This window comes from Hyperolius riggenbachi, chromosome 4 (assembly GCF_040937935.1).
Source record: "Hyperolius riggenbachi isolate aHypRig1 chromosome 4, aHypRig1.pri, whole genome shotgun sequence".
In the NCBI taxonomy this organism is placed as follows: Eukaryota; Metazoa; Chordata; class Amphibia; order Anura; family Hyperoliidae; genus Hyperolius; species Hyperolius riggenbachi.
In genome coordinates, this window is record NC_090649.1 from 251614 (window position 1) to 277500 (window position 25887).

The following is a 25887-nucleotide window of genomic DNA, read 5'->3' on the forward strand; positions in this document are numbered from 1 at the left end:
AGGGAGGTCAGAGATGGTATAGAGGCCAGCAGGATGTATGAAGTGACTGAGGGAGGTCAGAGATGGTATAGAGGCCAGCAGTGTGTATGAAGTGACTGAGGGAGGTCAGAGATGGTAGAGAGGCCAGCACTGTGTATGAAGTGACTGAGCGAGGTCAGAGATGGTATAGAGGCCAGCAGGATGTATGAAGTGACTGAGGGAGGTCAGAGACGGTATAGAGGCCAGCAGTGTGTATGAAGTGACTGAGGGAGGTCAGAGATGGTATAGAGGCCAGCAGTGTGTATGAAGTGACTGAGGGAGGTCAGAGATGGTATAGAGGCCAGCAGGATGTATGAAGTGACTGAGGGAGGTCAGAGACGGTATAGAGGCCAGCAGTGTGTATGAAGTGACTGAGGGAGGTCAGAGATGGTATATAGGACAGCAGGGTGTATGAAGTGACTGAGGGAGGTCAGAGATGATATAGAGGCCAGCAGGGTGTATGAATTGACTGAGGGAGGTCAGAGATGGTATAGAGGCCAGCAGTGTGTATGAAGTGACTGAGGGAAGTCAGAGATGGAATAGAGGCCAGCAGGATGTATGAAGTGACTGAGGGAGGTCAGAGATGGTATAGAGGCCAGCAGTGTGTATGAAGTGACTGAGGGAGGTCAGAGATGGTATAGAGGCCAGCAGGGTGTATGAAGTGACTGAGGGAGGTCAGAGATGGTATAGAGGCCAGCAGGGTGTATAAAGTGACTGAGGGAGGTCAGAGATGGTATAGAGGCCAGCAAGGTGTATGAAGTGACTGAGGGAGGTCAGAGATGGTATAGAGGCCAGCAGGATGTATGAAGTGACTGAGGGAGGTCAGAGACGGTATAGAGGCCAGCAGTGTGTATGAAGTGACTGAGGGAGGTCAGAGATGGTATAGAGGCCAGCAGAGTGTATGAAGTGACTGAGGGAGGTCAGAGAGGGTATAGAGGCCAGCACTGTGTATGAAGTGACTGAGGGAGGTCAGAGACGGTATAGAGGCCAGCAGTGTGTATGAAGTGACTGAGGGAGGTCAGAGATGGTATAGAGGCCAGCAGTGTGTATGAAGTGACTGAGGGAGGTCAGAGATGGTATAGAGGCCAGCAGGATGTATGAAGTGACTGAGGGAGGTCAGAGACGGTATAGAGGCCAGCAGTGTGTATGAAGTGACTGAGGGAGGTCAGAGATGGTATAGAGGCTAGCAGTGTGTATGAAGTGACTGAGGGAGGTCAGAGATGGTATAGAGGCCAGCAGTGTGTATGAAGTGACTGAGGGAGGTCAGAGATGGTATAGAGGCCAGCAGGATGTATGGAGTGACTGAGGGAGGTCAGATATGATATAGAGGCCAGCAGTGTGTATGAAGTGACTGAGGGAGGTCAGATATGATATAGAGGCCAGCAGTGTGTATGAAGTGACTGAGGGAGGTCAGAGATGGTATAGAGGCCAGCAGGATGTATGAAGTGACTGAGGGAGGTCAGAGACGGTATAGAGGCCAGCAGTGTGTATGAAGTGACTGAGGAAGGTCAGAGATGGTATAGAGGCCAGCAGTGTGTATGAAGTGACTGAGGGAGGTCAGAGATGGTATAGAGGCCAGCAGGATGTATGAAGTGACTGAGGGAGGTCAGAGACGGTATAGAGGCCAGCAGTGTGTATGAAGTGACTGAGGGAGGTCAGAGATGGTATAGAGGCCAGCAGGGTGTATGAAGTGACTGAGGGAGGTCAGAGATGATATAGAGGCCAGCAGGGTGTATGAATTGACTGAGGGAGGTCAGAGATGGTATAGAGGCCAGCAGTGTGTATGAAGTGACTGAGGGAAGTCAGAGATGGAATAGAGGCCAGCAGGATGTATGAAGTGACTGAGGGAGGTCAGAGATGGTATAGAGGCCAGCAGTGTGTATGAAGTGACTGAGGGAGGTCAGAGATGGTATAGAGGCCAGCAGGGTGTATGAAGTGACTGAGGGAGGTCAGAGATGGTATAGAGGCCAGCAGGGTGTATGAAGTGACTGAGGGAGGTCAGAGATGGTATAGAGGCCAGCAGGGTGTATGAAGTGACTGAGGGAGGTCAGAGATGGTATAGAGGCCAGCAGGATGTATGAAGTGACTGAGGGAGGTCAGAGTTGGTATAGAGGCCAGCAGGGTGTATGAAGTGACTGAGGGAGGTCAGAGATGGTATAGAGGCCAGCAGTGTGTATGAAGTGACTGAGGGAGGTCAGAGATGGTATAGAGGCCAGCAGGGTGTATGAAGTGACTGAGGGAGGTCAGAGATGGTATAGAGGCCAGCAGTGTGTATGAAGTGACTGAGGGAGGTCAGAGATGGTATAGAGGCCAGCAGGATGTATGAAGTGACTGAGGGAGGTCAGAGATGGTATAAAGGTCAGCAGTATGTATGAAGTGACTGAGGGAGGTCAGAGATGGTATAGAGGCCAGCAGTGTGTATGAAGTGACTGAGGGAGGTCAGAGATGGTATAGAGGCCAGCACTGTGTATGAAGTGACTGAGGTAGGTCAGAGATGGTATAGAGGCCAGCAGGATGTATGAAGTGACCGAGGGAGGTCAGAGATGGTATAGAGGCCAGCAGGATGTATGAAGTGACCGAGGGAGGTCAGAGATGGTATAGAGGCCAGCACTGTGTATGAAGTGACTGAGGGAGGTCAGAGATGGAATAGAGGCCAGCAGGGTGTATGAAGTGACTGAGGGAGGTCAGAGATGGTATAGAGGCCAGCAGTGTGTATGAAGTGACTGAGGGAGGTCAGAGATGGTATAGAGGCCAGCAGTGTGTATGAAGTGACTGAGGGAGGTCAGAGATGGTAGAGAGGCCAGCACTGTGTATGAAGTGACTGAGGGAGGTCAGAGATGGTATAGAGGCCAGCACTGTGTATGAAGTGACTGAGGGAGGTCAGAGATGGTATAGAGGCCAGCACTGTGTATGAAGTGACTGAGGGAGGTCAGAGATGGTATAGAGGCCAGCAGTGTGTATGAAGTAACTGAGGGAGGTCAGAGATGATATAGAGGCCTGCAGTGTGTATGAAGTGACTGATGGAGGTCAGAGATGGTATAGAGGCCAGCACTGTGTATGAAGTGACTGAGGGAGGTCAGAGATGGTAGAGAGGCCAGCACTGTGTATGAAGTGACTGAGGAAGGTCAGAGATGGTATAGAGGCCAGCAGGGTGTATGAAGTGACTGAGGGAGGTCAGAGATGGTATAGAGGCCAGCACTGTGTATGAAGTGACTGAGGGAGGTCAGAGATGGTATAGAGGCCAGCAGTGTGTATGAAGTGACTGAGGGAGGTTAGAGATGGTATAGAGGCCAGCAGTGTGTATGAAGTGACTGAGGGAGGTCAGAGATGGTATAGAGGCCAGCAGTGTGTATGAAGTGACTGAGGGAGGTTAGAGATGGTATAGAGGCCAGCACTGGTCAGAGATGGTATAGAGGCCAGCAGTGTGTATGAAGTGACTGAGGAAGGTCAGAGATGGTATAGAGGCCAGCAGGGTGTATGAAGTGACTGAGGGAGGTCAGAGATGGTATAGAGGCCAGCAGTGTGTATGAAGTGACTGAGGAAGGTCAGAGATGGTATAGAGGCCAGCACTGTGTATGAAGTGACTGAGGGAGGTCAGAGATGGTATAGAGGCCAGCAGGGTGTATGAAGTGACTAAGCGAGGTCAGAGATGGTATAGAGGCCAGCAGGGTGTATGAAGTGACTGAGGGAGGTCAGAGATGGTATAGAGGCCATCAGTGTGTATGAAGTGACTGAGGAAGGTCAGAGATGGTATAGAGGCCAGCACTGTGTATGAAGTGACTGAGGGAGGTCAGAGATGGTATAGAGGCCAGCACTGTGTATAAAGTGACTGAGGGAGGTCAGAGATGGTATAGAGGCCAGCAGTGTGTAAGAAGTGACTGAGGAAGGTCAGAGATGGTATAGAGGCCAGCACTGTGTATGAAGTGACTGAGGGAGGTCAGAGATGGTATAGAGGCCAGCAGTGTGTATGAAGTGACTGAGGAAGTTTAGAGATGGTATAGAGGCCAGCAGTGTTTATGAAGTGACTGAGGGAGGTCAGAGATGGTATAGAGGCCAGCACTGTGTATGAAGTGACTGAGGGAGGTCAGAGATGGTATAGAGGCCAGCACTGTGTATGAAGTGACTGAGGGAGGTCAGAGATGGTATAGAGGCCAGCAGGATGTATGAAGTGACCGAGGGAGGTCAGAGATGGTATAGAGGCCAGCACTGTGTATGAAGTGACTGAGAGAGGTCAGAGATGGAATAGAGGCCAGCAGGGTGTATGAAGTGACTGAGGGAGGTCATAGATGGTATAGAGGCCAGCAGTGTGTATGAAGTGACTGAGGGAGGTCAGAGATGGTATAGAGGCCAGCAGTGTGTATGAAGTGACTGAGGGAGGTCAGAGATGGTAGAGAGGCCAGCACTGTGTATGAAGTGACTGAGGGAGGTCAGAGATGGTATAGAGGCCAGCACTGTGTATGAAGTGACTGAGGGACGTCAGAGATGGTATAGAGGCCAGCACTGTGTATGAAGTGACTGAGGGAGGTCAGAGATGGTATAGAGGCCAGCAGTGTGTATGAAGTAACTGAGGGAGGTCAGAGATGATATAGAGGCCTGCAGTGTGTATGAAGTGACTGATGGAGGTCAGAGATGGTATAGAGGCCAGCACTGTGTATGAAGTGACTGAGGGAGGTCAGAGATGGAATAGAGGCCAGCAGGGTGTATGAAGTGACTGAGGGAGGTCAGAGATGGTATAGAGGCCAGCAGTGTGTATGAAGTGACTGAGGGAGGTCAGATATGGTATAGAGGACAGCAGTGTGTATGAAGTGACTGAGGAAGGTCAGAGATGGTATAGAGGCCAGCACTGTGTATGAAGTGACTGAGGGAGGTCAGAGATGGTATAGAGGCCATCAGTGTGTATGAAGTGTCTGAGGGAGGTTAGAGATGGTATAGAGGTCAGCAGTGTGTATGAAGTGACTGAGGGAGGTCAGAGATGGTATAGAGGCCAGCAGTGTGTATGAAGTGACTGAGGGAGGTCAGAGATGGTATAGAGGCCAGCACTGTGAATGAAGTGACTGAGGGAGGTCAGAGATGATATAGAGGCCTGCAGTGTGTATGAAGTGACTGATGGAGGTCAGAGATGGTATAGAGGCCAGCACTGTGTATGAAATGACTGAGGGAGGTCAGAGATGGAATAGAGGCCAGCAGGGTGTATGAAGTGACTGAGGGAGGTCAGAGATGGTATAGAGGCCAGCAGTGTGTATGAAGTGACTGAGGGAGGTCAGATATGGTATAGAGGACAGCAGTGTGTATGAAGTGACTGAGGAAGGTCAGAGATGGTATAGAGGCCAGCACTGTGTATGAAGTGACTGAGGGAGGTCAGAGATGGTATAGAGGCCAGCAGTGTGTATGAAGTGACTGAGGGAGGTTAGAGATGGTATAGAGGTCAGCAGTGTGTATGAAGTGACTGAGGGAGGTCAGAGATGGTATAGAGGCCAGCAGTGTGTATGAAGTGACTGAGGGAGGTCAGAGATGGTATAGAGGCCAGCACTGTGAATGAAGTGACTGAGGAAGGTCAGAGATGGTATAGAGGCCAGCAGTGTGTATGAAGTGACTGAGGGAGGTTAGAGATGGTATGGAGGCCAGCAGTGTGTATGAAGTGACTGAGGGAGGTCAGAGATGGTATAGAGGCCAGCAGAGAGTATGAAGTGACTGAGGGAGGTTAGAGATGGTATAGAGGCCAGCAGTGTGTATGAAGTGACTGAGGGCGGTCAGAGATGGTATAGAGGCCAGCACTGGTCAGATATGGTATAGAGGCCAGCACTGTGTATGAAATGACTGAGGGAGGTCAGAGATGGTATAGAGGCCAGCAGTGTGTATGAAGTGACTGAGGGAGGTCAGAGATGGTATAGAGGCCAGCAGTGTGTATGAAGTGACTGAGGGAGGTCAGAGATGGTAGAGAGGCCAGCACTGTGTATGAAGTGACTGAGGGAGGTCAGAGATGGTATAGAGGCCAGCACTGTGTATGAAGTGACTGAGGGAGGTCAGATATGGTATAGAGGACAGCAGTGTGTATGAAGTGACTGAGGAAGGTCAGAGATGGTATAGAGGCCAGCACTGTGTATGAAGTGACTGAGGGAGGTCAGAGATGGTAGAGAGGCCAGCACTGTGTATGAAGTGACTGAGGAAGGTCAGAGATGGTATAGAGGCCAGCAGGGTGTATGAAGTGACTGAGGGAGGTCAGAGATGGTATAGAGGCCAGCACTGTGTATGAAGTGACTGAGGGAGGTCAGAGATGGTATAGAGGCCAGCAGTGTGTATGAAGTGACTGAGGGAGGTTAGAGATGGTATAGAGGCCAGCAGTGTGTATGAAGTGACTGAGGGAGGTCAGAGATGGTATAGAGGCCAGCAGTGTGTATGAAGTGACTGAGGGAGGTTAGAGATGGTATAGAGGCCAGCACTGGTCAGAGATGGTATAGAGGCCAGCAGTGTGTATGAAGTGACTGAGGAAGGTCAGAGATGGTATAGAGGCCAGCAGGGTGTATGAAGTGACTGAGGGAGGTCAGAGATGGTATAGAGGCCAGCAGTGTGTATGAAGTGACTGAGGAAGGTCAGAGATGGTATAGAGGCCAGCACTGTGTATGAAGTGACTGAGGGAGGTCAGAGATGGTATAGAGGCCAGCAGGGTGTATGAAGTGACTAAGCGAGGTCAGAGATGGTATAGAGGCCAGCAGGGTGTATGAAGTGACTGAGGGAGGTCAGAGATGGTATAGAGGCCATCAGTGTGTATGAAGTGACTGAGGAAGGTCAGAGATGGTATAGAGGCCAGCACTGTGTATGAAGTGACTGAGGGAGGTCAGAGATGGTATAGAGGCCAGCACTGTGTATAAAGTGACTGAGGGAGGTCAGAGATGGTATAGAGGCCAGCAGTGTGTAAGAAGTGACTGAGGAAGGTCAGAGATGGTATAGAGGCCAGCAGTGTATATGAAGTTACTGAGGGAGGTCAGAGATGGTATAGAGGCCAGCAGTGTGTATGAAGTGACTGAGGAAGTTTAGAGATGGTATAGAGGCCAGCAGTGTTTATGAAGTGACTGAGGGAGGTCAGAGATGGTATAGAGGCCAGCACTGTGTATGAAGTGACTGAGGGAGGTCAGAGATGGTATAGAGGCCAGCAGTGTGTATGAAGTGACTGAGGGAGGTCAGAGATGGTATAGAGGCCAGCACTGGTCAGATATGGTATAGAGGCCAGCACTGTGTATGAAATGACTGAGGGAGGTCAGAGATGGTGTAGAGGCCAGCAGTGTGTATGAAGTGACTGAGGGAGGTCAGAGATGGTATAGAGGCCAGCAGTGTGTATGAAGTGACTGAGGGAGGTCAGAGATGGTAGAGTGGCCAGCACTGTGTATGAAGTGACTGAGGGAGGTCAGAGATGGTATAGAGGCCAGCACTGTGTATGAAGTGACTGAGGGAGGTCAGATATGGTATAGAGGACAGCAGTGTGTATGAAGTGACTGAGGAAGGTCAGAGATGGTATAGAGGCCAGCACTGTGTATGAAGTGACTGAGGGAGGTCAGAGATGGTAGAGAGGCCAGCACTGTGTATGAAGTGACTGAGGAAGGTCAGAGATGGTATAGAGGCCAGCAGGGTGTATGAAGTGACTGAGGGAGGTCAGAGATGGTATAGAGGCCAGCAGTGTGTATGAAGTGACTGAGGGAGGTCAGAGATGGTATAGAGGCCAGCAGTGTGTATGAAGTGACTGAGGGAGGTTAGAGATGGTATAGAGGCCAGCAGTGTGTATGAAGTGACTGAGGGAGGTCAGAGATGGTATAGAGGCCAGCACTGGTCAGAGATGGTATAGAGGCCAGCAGTGTGTATGAAGTGACTGAGGAAGGTCAGAGATGGTATAGAGGCCAGCACTGTGTATGAAGTGACTGAGGGAGGTCAGAGATGGTAGAGAGGCCAGCACTGTGTATGAAGTGACTGAGGAAGGTCAGAGATGGTATAGAGGCCAGCAGGATGTATGAAGTGACTGAGGGAGGTCAGAGACGGTATAGAGGCCAGCACTGTGTATGAAGTGACTGAGGAAGGTCAGAGATGGTATAGAGGCCAGCACTGTGTATAAAGTGACTGAGGGAGGTCAGAGATGGTATAGAGGCCAGCACTGTGTATGAAGTGACTGAGGGAGGTCAGAGATGGTATAGAGGCCAGCACTGTGTATGAAGTGACTGAGGGAGGTTAGAGATGGTATAGAGGCCAGCAGTGTGTATGAAGTGACTGAGGGAGGTCAGAGATGGTATAGAGGCCAGCAGTGTGTATGAAGTGACTGAGCGAGGTCAGAGATGGTATAGAGGCCAGCAGGGTGTATGAAGTGACTGAGCGAGGTCAGAGATGGTATAGAGGCCAGCAGGGTGTATGAAGTGACTGAGCGAGGTCAGAGATGGTATAGAGGCCAGCAGGGTGTATGAAGTGACTGAGGGAGGTCAGAGATGGTAAAGAGGCCAGCAGGGTGTATGAAGTGACTGAGGGAGGTCAGAGATGGTATAGAGGCCAGCACTGGTCAGAGATGGTATAGAGGCCAGCAGGGTGTATGAAGTGACTGAGGGAGGTCAGAGATGGTAAAGAGGCCAGCAGGGTGTATGAAGTGACTGAGGGAGGTCAGAGATGGTATAGAGGCCAGCACTGGTCAGAGATGGTATAGAGGCCAGCAGGGTGTATGAAGTGACTGAGGGAGGTCAGAGATGGTATAGAGGCCAGCAGTGTGTATGAAGTAACTGAGGAAGGTCAGAGATGGTATAGAGGCCAGCAGTGTGTATGAAGTGACTGAGGGAGGTCAGAGATGGTATAGAGGCCAGCAGTGTGTATGAAGTGACTGAGGGAGGTCAGAGATGGTATAGAGGCCAGCAGTGTGTATGAAGTGACTGAGGAAGGTCAGAGATGGTATAGAGGCCAGCAGTGTGTATGAAGTGACTGAGGGAGGTCAGAGATGGTATAGAGGGCAGAAGGATGTATGAAGTGACTGAGGGAGGTCAGAGATGGTAGAGAGGCCAGCACTGTGTATGAAGTGACTGAGGAAGTTCAGAGATGGTATAGAGGCCAGCAGGGTGTATGAAGTGACTGAGGGAGGTCAGAGATGGTATAGAGGCCAGCAGTGTGTATGAAGTGACTGAAGAAGGTTAGAGATGGTATAGAGGCCAGCAGTGTGTATGAAGTGACTGAGGGAGGTCAGAGATGGTATAGAGGCCAGCACTGGGCAGAGAGGGTATAGAGGCCAGCAGGGTGTATGAAGTGACTGAGGGAGGTCAGAGATGGTATAGAGGCCAGCAGTGTGTATGAAGTGACTGAGGGAGGTCAGAGATGGTAGAGAGGCCAGCACTGTGTATGAAGTGACTGAGGGAGGTCAGAGATGGTATAGAGGCCAGCACTGTGTATGAAGTGACTGAGGGAGGTCAGAGATGGTATAGAGGCCAGCAGTGTGTATGAAGTGACTGAGGGAGGTTAGAGATGGTATAGAGGTCAGCAGTGTGTATGAAGTGACTGAGGGAGGTCAGAGATGGTATAGAGGCCAGCAGTGTGTATGAAGTGACTGAGGGAGGTCAGAGATGGTATAGAGGCCAGCACTGTGAATGAAGTGACTGAGGGAGGTCAGAGATGGTATAGAGGCCAGCAGGGTGTATGAAGTGACTGAGGGAGGTCAGAGAGGGTATAGAGGCCAGCACTGTGTATGAAGTGACTGAGGAAGGTCAGAGATGGTATAGAGGCCAGCAGTGTGTATGAAGTTACTGAGGGAGGTCAGAGATGGTAGAGAGGCCAGCAGGGTGTATGAAGTGACTGAGGGAGGTCAGAGATGGTAAAGAGGCCAGCAGGGTGTATGAAGTGACTGAGGGAGGTCAGAGATGGTATAGAGGCCAGCAGGGTGTATGAAGTGACTGAGGGAGGTCAGAGATGGTATAGAGGCCAGCAGTGTGTATGAAGTAACTGAGGAAGGTCAGAGATGGTATAGAGGCCAGCAGTGTGTATGAAGTGACTGAGGGAGGTCAGAGATGGTATAGAGGCCAGCAGTGTGTATGAAGTGACTGAGGGAGGTCAGAGATGGTATAGAGGCCAGCAGTGTGTATGAAGTAACTGAGGAAGGTCAGAGATGGTATAGAGGCCAGCAGTGTGTATGAAGTGACTGAGGGAGGTCAGAGATGGTATAGAGGCCAGCAGTGTGTATGAAGTGACTGAGGAAGGTCAGAGATGGTATAGAGGCCAGCAGTGTGTATGAAGTGACTGAGGGAGGTCAGATATGATATAGAGGCCAGCAGGGTGTATGAAGTGACTGAGGAAGGTTAGAGATAGTATAGAGGCCAGCAGTGTGTATGAAGTGACTGAGGGAGGTCAGAGATGGTATAGAGGCCAGCAGGGTGTATAAAGTGACTGAGGGAGGTCAGAGATGGTATAGAGGCCAGCAGTGTGTATGAAGTGACTGAGGGAGGTCAGAGATGGTATAGAGGCCAGCAGTGTGTATGAAGTGACTGAGGAAGGTCAGAGATGGTATAGAGGCCAGCAGTGTGTATGAAGTGACTGAGGGAGGTCAGAGATGGTATAGAGGCCAGCAGTGTGTATGAAGTGACTGAAGAAGGTCAGAGATGGTATAGAGGCCAGCAGTGTGTATGAAGTGACTGAGGGAGGTCAGAGATGGTATAGAGGCCAGCACTGTGTATGAAGTGACTGAGGAAGGTCAGAGATGGTATAGAGGCCAGCAGTGTGTATGAAGTGACTGAGGGAGGTCAGAGATGGTATAGAGGCCAGCACTGTGTATGAAGTGACTGAGGGAGGTCAGAGATGGTATAGAGGCCAGCACTGTGTATGAAGTGACTGAGTGAGGTCAGAGATGGTATAGAGGCCACCAGGGTGTATGAAGTGACTGAGGGAGGTCAGAGATGGTATAGAGGCCAGCAGTGTGTATGAAGTGACTGAGCGAGGTCAGAGATGGTATAGAGGCCAGCAGGGTGTATGAAGTGACTGAGCGAGGTCAGAGATGGTATAGAGGCCAGCAGGGTGTATGAAGTGACTGAGCGAGGTCAGAGATGGTATAGAGGCCAGCAGGGTGTATGAAGTGACTGAGGGAGGTCAGAGATGGTAAAGAGGCCAGCAGGGTGTATGAAGTGACTGAGGGAGGTCAGAGATGGTATAGAGGCCAGCACTGGTCAGAGATGGTATAGAGGCCAGCAGGGTGTATGAAGTGACTGAGGGAGGTCAGAGATGGTAAAGAGGCCAGCAGGGTGTATGAAGTGACTGAGGGAGGTCAGAGATGGTATAGAGGCCAGCACTGGTCAGAGATGGTATAGAGGCCAGCAGGGTGTATGAAGTGACTGAGGGAGGTCAGAGATGGTATAGAGGCCAGCAGTGTGTATGAAGTAACTGAGGAAGGTCAGAGATGGTATAGAGGCCAGCAGTGTGTATGAAGTGACTGAGGGAGGTCAGAGATGGTATAGAGGCCAGCAGTGTGTATGAAGTGACTGAGGGAGGTCAGAGATGGTATAGAGGCCAGCAGTGTGTATGAAGTGACTGAGGAAGGTCAGAGATGGTATAGAGGCCAGCAGTGTGTATGAAGTGACTGAGGGAGGTCAGAGATGGTATAGAGGGCAGCAGGATGTATGAAGTGACTGAGGGAGGTCAGAGATGGTAGAGAGGCCAGCACTGTGTATGAAGTGACTGAGGAAGGTCAGAGATGGTATAGAGGCCAGCAGGGTGTATGAAGTGACTGAGGGAGGTCAGAGATGGTATAGAGGCCAGCACTGTGTATGAAGTGACTGAAGAAGGTTAGAGATAGTATAGAGGCCAGCAGTGTGTATGAAGTGACTGAGGGAGGTCAGAGATGGTATAGAGGCCAGCACTGGTCAGAGAGGGTATAGAGGCCAGCAGGGTGTATGAAGTGACTGAGGGAGGTCAGAGATGGTATAGAGGCCAGCAGTGTGTATGAAGTGACTGAGGGAGGTCAGAGATGGTAGAGAGGCCAGCACTGTGTATGAAGTGACTGAGGGAGGTCAGAGATGGTATAGAGGCCAGCACTGTGTATGAAGTGACTGAGGGAGGTCAGAGATGGTATAGAGGCCAGCAGTGTGTATGAAGTGACTGAGGGAGGTTAGAGATGGTATAGAGGTCAGCAGTGTGTATGAAGTGACTGAGGGAGGTCAGAGATGGTATAGAGGCCAGCAGTGTGTATGAAGTGACTGAGGGAGGTCAGAGATGGTATAGAGGCCAGCACTGTGAATGAAGTGACTGAGGGAGGTCAGAGATGGTATAGAGGCCAGCAGGGTGTATGAAGTGACTGAGGGAGGTCAGAGAGGGTATAGAGGCCAGCACTGTGTATGAAGTGACTGAGGAAGGTCAGAGATGGTATAGAGGCCAGCAGTGTGTATGAAGTGACTGAGGGAGGTCAGAGATGGTAGAGAGGCCAGCACTGTGTATGAAGTGACTGAGGGAGGTTAGAGATGGTATAGAGGCCAGCAGGGTGTATGAAGTGACTGAGGGAGGTCAGAGATGGTATAGAGGCGAGCACTGTGTATGAAGTGACTGAGGGAGGTCAGAGATGGTATAGAGGCCAGCAGTGTGTATGAAGTGACTGAGGGAGGTCAGAGATGGTATAGAGGCCAGCAGTGTGTATGAAGTGACTGAGGGAGGTCAGAGATGGTATAGAGGCCAGCACTGTGTATGAAGTGACTGAGGGAGGTCAGAGATGGTAGAGAGGCCAGCACTGTGTATGAAGTGACTGAGGGAGGTCAGAGATGGTATAGAGGCCAGCAGTGTGTATGAAGTGACTGAGGGAGGTCAGAGATGGTAGAGAGGCCAGCACTGTGTATGAAGTGACTGAGCGAGGTCAGAGATGGTATAGAGGCCAGCAGGGTGTATGAAGTGACTGAGGGAGGTCAGAGATGGTAAAGAGGCCAGCAGGGTGTATGAAGTGACTGAGGGAGGTCAGAGATGGTATAGAGGCCAGCAGGGTGTATGAAGTGACTGAGGGAGGTCAGAGATGGTATAGAGGCCAGCAGTGTGTATGAAGTAACTGAGGAAGGTCAGAGATGGTATAGAGGCCAGCAGTGTGTATGAAGTGACTGAGGGAGGTCAGAGATGGTATAGAGGCCAGCAGTGTGTATGAAGTGACTGAGGGAGGTCAGAGATGGTATAGAGGCCAGCAGTGTGTATGAAGTAACTGAGGAAGGTCAGAGATGGTATAGAGGCCAGCAGTGTGTATGAAGTGACTGAGGGAGGTCAGAGATGGTATAGAGGCCAGCAGTGTGTATGAAGTGACTGAGGAAGGTCAGAGATGGTATAGAGGCCAGCAGTGTGTATGAAGTGACTGAGGGAGGTCAGATATGATATAGAGGCCAGCAGTGTGTATGAAGTGACTGAGGAAGGTTAGAGATAGTATAGAGGCCAGCAGTGTGTATGAAGTGACTGAGGGAGGTCAGAGATGGTATAGAGGCCAGCAGGGTGTATGAAGTGACTGAGGGAGGTCAGAGATGGTATAGAGGCCAGCAGTGTGTATGAAGTGACTGAGGGAGGTCAGAGATGGTATAGAGGCCAGCAGTGTGTATGAAGTGACTGAGGGAGGTCAGAGATGGTATAGAGGCCAGCAGTGTGTATGAAGTGACTGAGGAAGGTCAGAGATGGTATAGAGGCCAGCAGTGTGTATGAAGTGACTGAGGGAGGTCAGAGATGGTATAGAGGCCAGCAGTGTGTATGAAGTGACTGAAGAAGGTCAGAGATGGTATAGAGGCCAGCAGTGTGTATGAAGTGACTGAGGGAGGTCAGAGATGGTATAGAGGCCAGCACTGTGTATGAAGTGACTGAGGAAGGTCAGAGATGGTATAGAGGCCAGCAGTGTGTATGAAGTGACTGAGGGAGGTCAGAGATGGTAAAGAGGCCAGTAGTGTGTATGAAGTGACTGAGGAAGGTCAGAGATGGTATAGAGGCCAGCAGTGTGTATGAAGTGACTGAGGGAGGTCAGAGATGGTAAAGAGGCCAGCAGTGTGTATGAAGTGACTGAGGGAGGTCAGAGATGGTATAGAGGCCAGCACTGTGTATGAAGTGACTGAGGAAGGTCAGAGATGGTATAGAGGCCAGCAGTGTGTATGAAGTGACTGAGGGAGGTCAGAGATGGTAAAGAGGCCAGCAGTGTGTATGAAGTGACTGAGGGAGGTCAGAGATGGTATAGAGGCCAGCACTGTGTATGAAGTGACTGAGGAAGGTCAGAGATGGTATAGAGGCCAGCAGTGTGTATGAAGTGACTGAGGGAGGTCAGAGATGGTAAAGAGGCCAGCAGTGTGTATGAAGTGACTGAGGGAGGTCAGAGATGGTAAAGAGGCCAGCAGTGTGTATGAAGTGACTGAGGGAGGTCAGAGATGGTAAAGAGGCCAGCAGTGTGTATGAAGTGACTGAGGGAGGTCAGAGATGGTAAAGAGGCCAGCAGTGTGTATGAAGTGACTGAGGGAGGTCAGAGATGGTATAGAGGCCAGCACTGTGTATGAAGTGACTGAGGGAGGTCAGAGATGGTATAGAGGCCACCAGGGTGTATACAGGGGTAGGTAGAGCGGTGTGGCGGGTGGACACATTAGTTGTAGATAGAGCGGTGTGGCGAGTGGACACATTAGTTGTAGATAGAGCGGTGTGGCAGGTGGACACATTAGTTGTAGGTAGAGCGGTGTGGCGGGTGGACACATTAGTTGTAGATAGAGCGGTGTGGCGGGTGGACACAGTAGTTGTAGATAGAGCAGTGTGGCGGGTGGACACATTAGTTGTAGATAGAGCGGTGTGGCGGGTGGACACATTAGTTGTAGATAGAGCGGTGTGGCGGGTGGACACAGTAGTTGTAGATAGAGCGGTGTGGCGGGTGGACACATTAGTTGTAGGTAGAGCGGTGTGGCGGGTGGACACATTAGTTGTAGGTAGAGCGGTGTGGCGGGTGGACACATTAGTTGTAGATAGAGCGGTGTGGCGGGTGGACACATTAGTTGTAGATAGAGCGGTGTGGCGGGTGGACACATTAGTTGTAGGTAGAGCGGTGTGGCGGGTGGACACATTAGTTGTAGGTAGAGCGGTGTGGCGGGTGGACACATTAGTTGTAGGTAGAGCGGTGTGGCGGGTGGACACATTAGTTGTAGATAGAGCGGTGTGGCGGGTGGACACATTAGTTGTAGGTAGAGCGGTGTGGCGGGTGGACACATTAGTTGTAGATAGAGCGGTGTGGCGGGTGGACACATTAGTTGTAGGTAGAGCGGTGTGGCGGGTGGACACATTAGTTGTAGATAGAGCGGTGTGGCGGGTGGACACATTAGTTGTAGATAGAGCGGTGTGACGGGTGGACACATTAGTTGTAGGTAGAGCGGTGTGGCGGGTGGACACATTAGTTGTAGATAGAGCGGTGTGGCGGGTGGACACATTAGTTGTAGGTAGAGCGGTGTGGTGGGTGGACACATTAGTTGTAGGTAGAGCGGTGTGGCGGGTGGACACATTAGTTGTGGATAGAGCGGTGTGGCGGGTGGACACATTAGTTGTAGATAGAGCGGTGTGGCGGGTGGACACATTAGTTGTAGATAGAGCGGTGTGGCGGGTGGACACATTAGTTGTAGGTAGAGCGGTGTGGCGGGTGGACACATTAGTTGTAGATAGAGCGGTGTGGCGGGTGGACACATTAGTTGTAGATAGAGCGGTGTGGCGGGTGGACACATTAGTTGTAGATAGAGCGGTGTGGCGGGTGGACACATTAGTTGTAGATAGAGCGGTGTGGTGGGTGGACACATTAGTTGTAGATAGAGCGGTGTGGTGGGTGGACACATTAGTTGTAGATAGAGCGGTGTGGCGGGTGGACACATTAGTTGTAGATAGAGCGGTGTGGCGGGTGGACACATTAGTTGTAGATAGAGCGGTGTGGCGGGTGGACACATTAGTTGTAGGTAGAGCGGTGTGGCGGGTGGACACATTAGTTGTAGATAGAGCGGTGTGGCGGGTGGACACATTAGTTGTAGGTAGAGCGGTGTGGCGGGTGGACACATTAGTTGTAGGTAGAGCGGTGTGGCGGGTGGACACATTAGTTGTAGATAGAGCGGTGTGGCGGGTGGACACATTAGTTGTGGATAGAGCGGTGTGGCGGGTGGACACATTAGTTGTAGGTAGAGCGGTGTGGCGGGTGGACACATTAGTTGTAGGTAGAGCGGTGTGGCGGGTGGACACATTAGTTGTAGGTAGAGCGGTGTGGCGGGTGGACACATTAGTTGTAGGTAGAGCGGTGTGGTGGGTGGACACATTAGTTGTAGGTAGAGCGGTGTGGCGGGTGGACACATTAGTTGTTGGTAGAGCGGTGTGGCGGGTGGACACATTAGTTGTAGATAGAGCGGTGTGGCGGGTGGACACATTAGTTGTAGGTAGAGCGGTGTGGCGGGTGGACACATTAGTTGTAGATAGAGCGGTGTGGTGGGTGGACACATTAGTTGTAGATAGAGCGGTGTGGCGGGTGGACACATTAGTTGTAGATAGAGCGGTGTGGGGGGTGGACACATTAGTTGTAGATAGAGCGGTGTGGCAGGTGGACACATTAGTTGTAGATAGAGCAGTGTGGCGGGTGGACACATTAGTTGTAGATAGAGCGGTGTGGCGGGTGGACACATTAGTTGTAGATAGAGCGGTGTGGCGGATGGACACATTAGTTGTAGATAGAGCGGTGTGGCGGGTGGACACATTAGTTGTAGATAGAGCGGTGTGGCGGGTGGACACATTAGTTGTAGGTAGAGCGGTGTGGCGGGTGGACACATTAGTTGTAGATAGAGCGGTGTGGCGGGTGGACATATTAGTTGTAGATAGAGCGGTGTGGCGGGTGGACACATTAGTTGTAGATAGAGCGGTGTGGTGGGTGGACATATTAGTTGTAGGTAGAGCGGTGTGGCGAGTGGACACATTAGTTGTAGATAGAGCGGTGTGGCGGGTGGACACATTAGTTGTAGGTAGAGCGGTGTGGCGGGTGGACACATTAGTTGTAGATAGAGCGGTGTGGCGAGTGGACACATTAGTTGTAGATAGAGCGGTGTGGCGGGTGGACACATTAGTTGTAGATAGAGCGGTGTGGCAGGTGGACACATTAGTTGTAGATAGAGCGGTGTGGCGGGTGGACATATTAGTTGTAGATAGAGCGGTGTGGCGGGTGGACACATTAGTTGTAGGTAGAGCGGTGTGGCAGGTGGACACATTAGTTGTAGATAGAGCAGTGTGGCAGGTGGACACATTAGTTGTAGATAGAGCGGTGTGGCGGGTGGACACATTAGTTGTAGATAGAGCGGTGTGGCGGGTGGACACATTAGTTGTAGATAGAGCAGTGTGGCGGGTGGACACATTAGTTGTAGGTAGAGCGGTGTGGCGGGTGGACACATTAGTTGTAGATAGAGCGGTGTGGCGGGTGGACACATTAGTTGTAGGTAGAGCGGTGTGGCGGGTGGACACATTAGTTGTAGATAGAGCGGTGTGGCGGGTGGACACATTAGTTGTAGATAGAGCGGTGTGGCGGGTGGACACATTAGTTGTGGATAGAGCGGTGTGGCGGGGGGACACATTAGTTGTAGAGAGAGCGGTGTGGTGGGTGGACACATTAGTTGTAGGTAGAGCGGTGTGGCGGGTGGACACATTAGTTGTAGGTAGAGCGGTGTGGCGGGTGGACACATTAGTTGTAGGTAGAGCGGTGTGGCGGGTGGACACATTAGTTGTAGATAGAGCGGTGTGGCGGGTGGACACATTAGTTGTAGATAGAGCGGTGTGGCGGGAGGACACATTAGTTGTAGATAGAGCGGTGTGGCGGGTGGACACATTAGTTGTAGGTAGAGCGGTGTGGCGGGTGGACACATTAGTTGTAGGTAGAGCGGTGTGGCGGGTGGACACATTAGTTGTAGATAGAGCGGTGTGGCGGGTGGACACATTAGTTGTAGGTAGAGTGGTGTGGCGGGTGGACACATTAGTTGTAGGTAGAGCGGTGTGGCGGGTGGACACATTAGTTGTAGGTAGAGCGGTGTGGCGGGTGGACACATTAGTTGTAGGTAGAGCGGTGTGGCGGGAGGATACATTAGTTGTGGGTAGAGCGGTGTGGTGGGTGGACACAGTAGTTGTAGGTAGAGCGGTGTGAAGGGTGGACACATTAGTTGTAGATAGAGCGGTGTGGCGGGTGGACACATTAGTTGTAGGTAGAGCGGTGTGGCGGGTGGACACATTAGTTGTAGATAGAGCGGTGTGGCGGGTGGACACATTAGTTGTAGATAGAGCGGTGTGGCGGGTGGACACATTAGTTGTAGATAGAGCGGTGTGGCGGGTGGACACATTAGTTGTAGGTAGAGTGGTGTGGCGGGTGGACACATTAGTTGTAGATAGAGCGGTGTGGCGAGTGGACACATTAGTTGTAGGTAGAGCGGTGTGGCGGGTGGACACATTAGTTGTAGGTAGAGCGGTGTGGCGGGTGGACACATTAGTTGTAGGTAGAGCGGTGTGGCGGGTGGACACATTAGTTGTAGGTAGAGCGGTGTGGCGGGTGGACACATTAGTTGTAGATAGAGCGGTGTGGCGGGTGGACACATTAGTTGTAGGTAGAGCGGTGTGGCGGGTGGACACATTAGTTGTAGATAGAGCGGTGTGGCAGGTGGACACATTAGTTGTAGATAGAGCGGTGTGGCAGGTGGACACATTAGTTGTAGATAGAGCAGTGTGGCGGGTGGACACATTAGTTGTAGATAGAGCGGTGTGGCGGGTGGACACATTAGTTGTAGATAGAGCGGTGTGGCGGGTGGACACATTAGTTGTAGATAGAGCGGTGTGGCGGGTGGACACATTAGTTGTAGATAGAGCGGTGTGGCAGGTGGACACATTAGTTGTAGATAGAGCGGTGTGGCAGGTGGACACATTAGTTGTGGATAGAGCGGTGTGGCGGGTGGACACATTAGTTGTAGATAGAGCGGTGTGGCGGGTGGACACATTAGTTGTAGATAGAGCGGTGTGGCGGGTGGACACATTAGTTGTAGGTAGAGCAGTGTGGCGGGGGGACACATTAGTTGTAGGTAGAGCGGTGTGGCGGGTGGACACATTAGTTGTAGGTAGAGCGGTGTGGTGGGTGGACATATTAGTTGTAGGTAGAGCAGTGTGGCGGGGGGACACATTAGTTGTAGGTAGAGCGGTGTGGGGGGTGGACACATTAGTTGTAGGTAGAGCGGTGTGGTGGGTGGACATATTAGTTGTAGGTAGAGCGGTGTGGTGGGTGGACACATTAGTTGTAGATAGAGCGGTGTGGTGGGTGGACACATTAGTTGTAGATAGAGCGGTGTGGCGGGTGGACACATTAGTTGTAGGTAGAGCGGTGTGGCGGGTGGACACATTAGTTGTAGATAGAGCGGTGTGGCGGGTGGACACATTAGTTGTAGATAGAGCGGTGTGGCGGGTGGACACATTAGTTGTGGATAGAGCGGTGTGGCGGGTGGACACATTAGTTGTAGATAGAGCGGTGTGGCGGGTGGACACATTAGTTGTAGATAGAGCGGTGTGGCGGGTGGACACATTAGTTGTAGATAGAGCGGTGTGGCGGGTGGACACATTAGTTGTAAGTAGAGCGGTGTGGCGGGTGGACACATTAGTTGTAGGTAGAGCGGTGTGGCGGGTGGACACATTAGTTGTAGGTAGAGCGGTGTGGCGGGTGGACACATTAGTTGTGGATAGAGCGGTGTGGCAGGTGGACACATTAGTTGTAGGTAGAGCGGTGTGGCAGGTGGACACATTAGTTGTAGATAGAGCGGTGTGGCGGGTGGACACATTAGTTGTAGGTAGAGCGGTGTGGCGGGTGGACACATTAGTTGTAGATAGAGCGGTGTGGCAGGTGGACACATTAGTTGTAGGTAGAGCAGTGTGGCGGGTGGACACATTAGTTGTGGGTAGAGCGGTGTGGCAGGTGGACACATTAGTTGTAGGTAGAGCAGTGTGGCGGGTGGACACATTAGTTGTGGATAGAGCGGTGTGGCGGGTGGACACATTAGTTGTAGGTAGAGCGGTGTGGCGGGTGGACACATTAGTTGTAGGTAGAGCGGTGTGGCGGGTGGACACATTAGTTGTAGATAGAGCGGTGTGACGGGAGGACACATTAGTTGTGGATAGAGCGGTGTGGCGAGTGGACACATTAGTTGTAGATAGAGCGGTGTGGCGGGTGGACACATTAGTTGTAGATAGAGCGGTGTGGCGGGTGGACACATTAGTTGTAGATAGAGCGGTGTGGCGGGTGGACACAGTAGTTGTAGGTAGAGCGGTGTGGCGGGTGGACACATTAGTTGTAGATAGAGCGGTGTGTCGGGTGGACACATTAGTTGTAGGTAGAGCGGTGTGGCGGGTGGACACATTAGTTGTAGATAGAGCGGTGTGGCGGGTGGACACATTAGTTGTAGATAGAGCGGTGTGGCGGGTGGACACATTAGTTGTAGGTAGAGCGGTGTGGCGGGTGGACACATTAGTTGTAGATAGAGCGGTGTGGCGGGTGGACACATTAGTTGTAGATAGAGCGGTGTGGCGGGTGGACACATTAGTTGTAGATAGAGCGGTGTGGCGGGTGGACACATTAGTTGTAGATAGAGCGGTGTGGCGGGTGGACACATTAGTTGTAGGTAGGGTGGTGTGGCAGGTGGACACATTAGTTGTAGATAGAGCGGTGTGGCGGGTGGACACATTAGTTGTAGGTAGAGCGGTGTGGCGGGTGGACACATTAGTTGTAGATAGAGCGGTGTGGCGGGTGGACACATTAGTTGTAGATAGAGCGGTGTGGCGGGTGGACACATTAGTTGTAGATAGAGCGGTGTGGCGGGTGGACACATTAGTTGTAGCTAGAGCGGTGTGGCGAGTGGACACATTAGTTGTAGGTAGAGCGGTGTGGCGGGTGGACACATTAGTTGTAGGTAGAGCGGTGTGGCGGGTGGACACATTAGTTGTAGGTAGAGCGGTGTGGCGGGTGGACACATTAGTTGTAGGTAGAGCGGTGTGGCGGGTGGACACATTAGTTGTAGATAGAGCGGTGTGGCGGGTGGACACATTAGTTGTAGATAGAGCGGTGTGGCGAGTGGACACATTAGTTGTAGGTAGAGCGGTGTGGCGGGTGGACACATTAGTTGTAGGTAGAGCGGTGTGGCGGGTGGACACATTAGTTGTAGGTAGAGCGGTGTGGCGGGTGGACACATTAGTTGTAGGTAGAGCGGTGTGGCGGGTGGACACATTAGTTGTAGATAGAGCGGTGTGGCGGGTGGACACATTAGTTGTAGATAGAGCGGTGTGAAGGGTGGACACATTAGTTGTAGATAGAGCGGTGTGGCGGGTGGACACATTAGTTGTAGATAGAGCGGTGTGGCAGGTGGACACATTAGTTGTAGATAGAGCGGTGTGGTGGGTGGACACATTAGTTGTAGATAGAGCAGTGTGGCGGGTGGACACATTAGTTGTAGATAGAGCGGTGTGGCAGGTGGACACATTAGTTGTAGGTAGAGCGGTGTGGCGGGTGGACACATTAGTTGTAGGTAGAGCGGTGTGGCGGGTGGACACATTAGTTGTAGGTAGAGCGGTGTGGCGGGTGGACACATTAGTTGTAGATAGAGCGGTGTGGCGGGTGGACACATTAGTTGTAGATAGAGTGGTGTGGTGGGTGGACACATTAGTTGTAGATAGAGCGGTGTGGCGGGTGGACACATTAGTTGTAGGTAGAGCGGTGTGGCGGGTGGACACATTAGTTGTAGGTAGAGCGGTGTGGCGGGTGGACACATTAGTTGTAGGTAGAGCGGTGTGGCGGGTGGACACATTAGTTGTAGGTAGAGCGGTGTGGCGGGTGGACACATTAGTTGTGGATAGAGCGGTGTGGCGGGTGGACACATTAGTTGTAGATAGAGCGGTGTGGCGGGTGGACACATTAGTTGTAGATAGAGCGGTGTGGCGGGTGGACACATTAGTTGTAGGTAGAGCGGTGTGGCGGGTGGACACATTAGTTGTGGATAGAGCGGTGTGGCGGGTGGACACATTAGCTGTAGATAGAGCGGTGTGGCGGGTGGACACATTAGTTGTAGGTAGAGCGGTGTGGCGGGTGGACACATTAGTTGTAGGTAGAGCGGTGGGGCGGGTGGACACATTAGTTGTGGATAGAGCGGTGTGGCGGGTGGACACATTAGTTGTAGATAGAGCGGTGTGGCAGGTGGACACATTAGTTGTAGGTAGAGCGGTGTGGCGGGTGGACACATTAGTTGTAGGTAGAGCGGTGTGGCGGGTGGACACATTAGTTGTAGATAGAGCGGTGTGGCGGGTGGACACAGTAGTTGTAGGTAGAGCGGTGTGGCGGGTGGACACATTAGTTGTAGATAGAGCGGTGTGGCGGGTGGACACATTAGTTGTAGATAGAGCGGTGTGGCGGGTGGACACATTAGTTGTAGGTAGAGCGGTGTGGCGGGTGGACACAGTAGTTGTAGATAGAGCAGTGTGGCGGGTGGACACATTAGTTGTAGGTAGAGCGGTGTGGGGGGTGGACACATTAGTTGTGGATAGAGCGGTGTGGCGAGTGGACACATTAGTTGTAGATAGAGCGGTGTGGCGGGTGGACACAGTAGTTGTAGGTAGAGCGGTGTGAAGGGTGGACACATTAGTTGTAGGTAGAGCGGTGTGGCGGGTGGACACATTAGTTGTAGATAGAGCGGTGTGGCGGGGGGACACATTAGTTGTAGATAGAGCGGTGTGGCGGGAGGACACATTAGTTGTAGGTAGAGCGGTGTGGCGGGTGGACACATTAGTTGTAGATAGAGCGGTGTGGCGGGTGGACACATTAGTTGTAGGTAGAGCGGTGTGGCGGGTGGACACATTAGTTGTAGGTAGAGCGGTGTGGCGGGTGGACACATTAGTTGTAGGTAGAGCGGTGTGGCGGGTGGACACAGTAGTTGTAGGTAGAGCGGTGTGAAGGGTGGACACATTAGTTGTAGGTAGAGCGGTGTGGCGGGTGGACACATTAGTTGTAGATAGAGCGGTGTGGCGGGGGGACACATTAGTTGTAGATAGAGCGGTGTGGCGGGAGGACACATTAGTTGTAGGTAGAGCGGTGTGGCGGGTGGACACATTAGTTGTAGATAGAGCGGTGTGGCGGGTGGACACATTAGTTGTAGGTAGAGCGGTGTGGCGGGTGGACACATTAGTTGTAGGTAGAGCGGTGTGGCGGGTGGACACATTAGTTGTAGGTAGAGCGGTGTGGCGGGTGGACACATTAGTTGTAGGTAGAGCGGTGTGGCGGGTGGACACATTAGTTGTAGATAGAGCGGTGTGGCGGGTGGACACATTAGTTGTAGATAGAGCGGTGTGGCGGGTGGACACATTAGTTGTAGGTAGAGCGGTGTGGCGGGTGGACACATTAGTTGTAGATAGAGCGGTGTGGCGGGTGGACACATTAGTTGTAGATAGAGCGGTGTGGCAGGTGGACACATTAGTTGTAGGTAGAGCGGTGTGGCGGGTGGACACATTAGTTGTAGATAGAGCGGTGTGGCGGGTGGACACATTAGTTGTAGATAGAGCGGTGTGGCGGGTGGACACATTAGTTGTAGGTAGAGCGGTGTGGCGGGTGGACACATTAGTTGTAGATAGAGCGGTGTGGCGGGTGGACACATTAGTTGTAGGTAGAGCGGTGTGGCGGGTGGACACATTAGTTGTAGGTAGAGCGGTGTGGCGGGTGGACACATTAGTTGTAGATAGAGCGGTGTGGCGGGTGGACACATTAGTTGTAGATAGAGCGGTGTGGCGGGTGGACACATTAGTTGTAGGTAGAGCGGTGTGGCGGGTGGACACATTAGTTGTAGATAGAGCGGTGTGGCGAGTGGACACATTAGTTGTAGGTAGAGCGGTGTGGCGGGTGGACACATTAGTTGTAGGTAGAGCGGTGTGGCGGGTGGACACATTAGTTGTAGATAGAGCGGTGTGGCGGGTGGACACATTAGTTGTAGATAGAGCGGTGTGGCGGGTGGACACATTAGTTGTAGATAGAGCGGTGTGGCGGGTGGACACATTAGTTGTAGATAGAGCGGTGTGGCGGGTGGACACATTAGTTGTAGATAGAGCAGTGTGGCGGGTGGACACATTAGTTGTAGGTAGAGCGGTGTGGCGGGTGGACACATTAGTTGTAGATAGAGCGGTGTGGCGGGTGGACACATTAGTTGTAGGTAGAGCGGTGTGGCGGGTGGACATATTAGTTGTAGATAGAGCGGTGTGGCGGGTGGACACATTAGTTGTAGATAGAGCGGTGTGGTGGGGGGACACATTAGTTGTAGGTAGAGCGGTGTGGCGGGTGGACACATTAGTTGTAGGTAGAGCGGTGTGGGGGGTGGACACATTAGTTGTAGATAGAGCGGTGTGGCGGGTGGACACATTAGTTGTAGGTAGAGCGGTGTGGCGGGTGGACACATTAGTTGTAGATAGAGCGGTGTGGCGGGTGTACACATTAGTTGTAGGTAGAGCGGTGTGGCGGGTGGACACATTAGTTGTAGGTAGAGCGGTGTGGCAGGTGGACACATTAGTTGTAGGTAGAGCGGTGTGGCGGGTGGACACATTAGTTGTAGGTAGAGCGGTGTGGCAGGTGGACACATTAGTTGTGGATAGAGCGGTGTGGCGGGTGGACACATTAGTTGTAGGTAGAGCGGTGTGGCGGGTGGACACATTAGTTGTAGATAGAGCGGTGTGGCGGGTGGACACATTAGTTGTAGATAGAGCGGTGTGGCGAGTGGACACATTAGTTGTAGATAGAGCGGTGTGGCGGGTGGACACATTAGTTGTAGGTAGAGCGGTGTGGCAGGTGGACACATTAGTTGTAGATAGAGCGGTGTGGCGGGTGGACACATTAGTTGTAGATAGAGCGGTGTGACAGGTGGACACATTAGTTGTAGATAGAGCGGTGTGGCGGGTGGACACATTAGTTGTAGATAGAGCGGTGTGGCGGGTGGACACATTAGTTGTAGGTAGAGCGGTGTGGCGGGTGGACACATTAGTTGTAGATAGAGCGGTGTGGCGGGTGGACACATTAGTTGTAGATAGAGCGGTGTGGCGGGTGGACACATTAGTTGTAGGTAGAGCGGTGTGGCGGGTGGACACATTAGTTGTAGGTAGAGCGGTGTGACGGGTGGACACATTAGTTGTAGATAGAGCGGTGTGGCGGGTGGACACATTAGCTGTAGATAGAGCGGTGTGGCGGGTGGACACATTAGTTGTAGATAGAGCGGTGTGGCGGGTGGACACATTAGTTGTAGGTAGAGCGGTGTGGCGGGTGGACACATTAGTTGTAGATAGAGCGGTGTGGCGGGTGGACACATTAGTTGTGGATAGAGCGGTGTGGCGGTGGACACATTAGTTGTAGATAGAGCGGTGTGGCGGGTGGACACATTAGTTGTAGATAGAGCGGTGTGGCGGGTGGACACATTAGTTGTAGGTAGAGCGGTGTGGCGGGTGGACACATTAGTTGTAGATAGAGCGGTGTGGCGGGTGGACACATTAGTTGTAGATAGAGCGGTGTGGCGGGTGGACACATTAGTTGTAGGTAGAGCGGTGTGGCGGGTGGACACATTAGTTGTAGGTAGAGCGGTGTGACGGGTGGACACATTAGTTGTAGATAGAGCGGTGTGGCGGGTGGACACATTAGCTGTAGATAGAGCGGTGTGGCGGGTGGACACATTAGTTGTAGATAGAGCGGTGTGGCGGGTGGACACATTAGTTGTAGATAGAGCGGTGTGGCGGGTGGACACATTAGTTGTGGATAGAGCGGTGTGGCGGGTGGACACATTAGTTGTAGATAGAGCGGTGTGGCGGGTGGACACATTAGTTGTAGATAGAGCGGTGTGGCGG

At 51.9% G+C, this 25887-nt stretch overlaps 1 protein-coding gene across 1 annotated transcript in view; it reads left to right on the forward strand.

Moving 5' to 3' along the window:
• The window catches only part of EMILIN1 (elastin microfibril interfacer 1), a 223662-nt gene that overhangs the window by 175367 nt on the left and 22408 nt on the right, over positions 1-25887 (forward strand). The gene's annotated exons all lie outside the window — the stretch shown is intronic.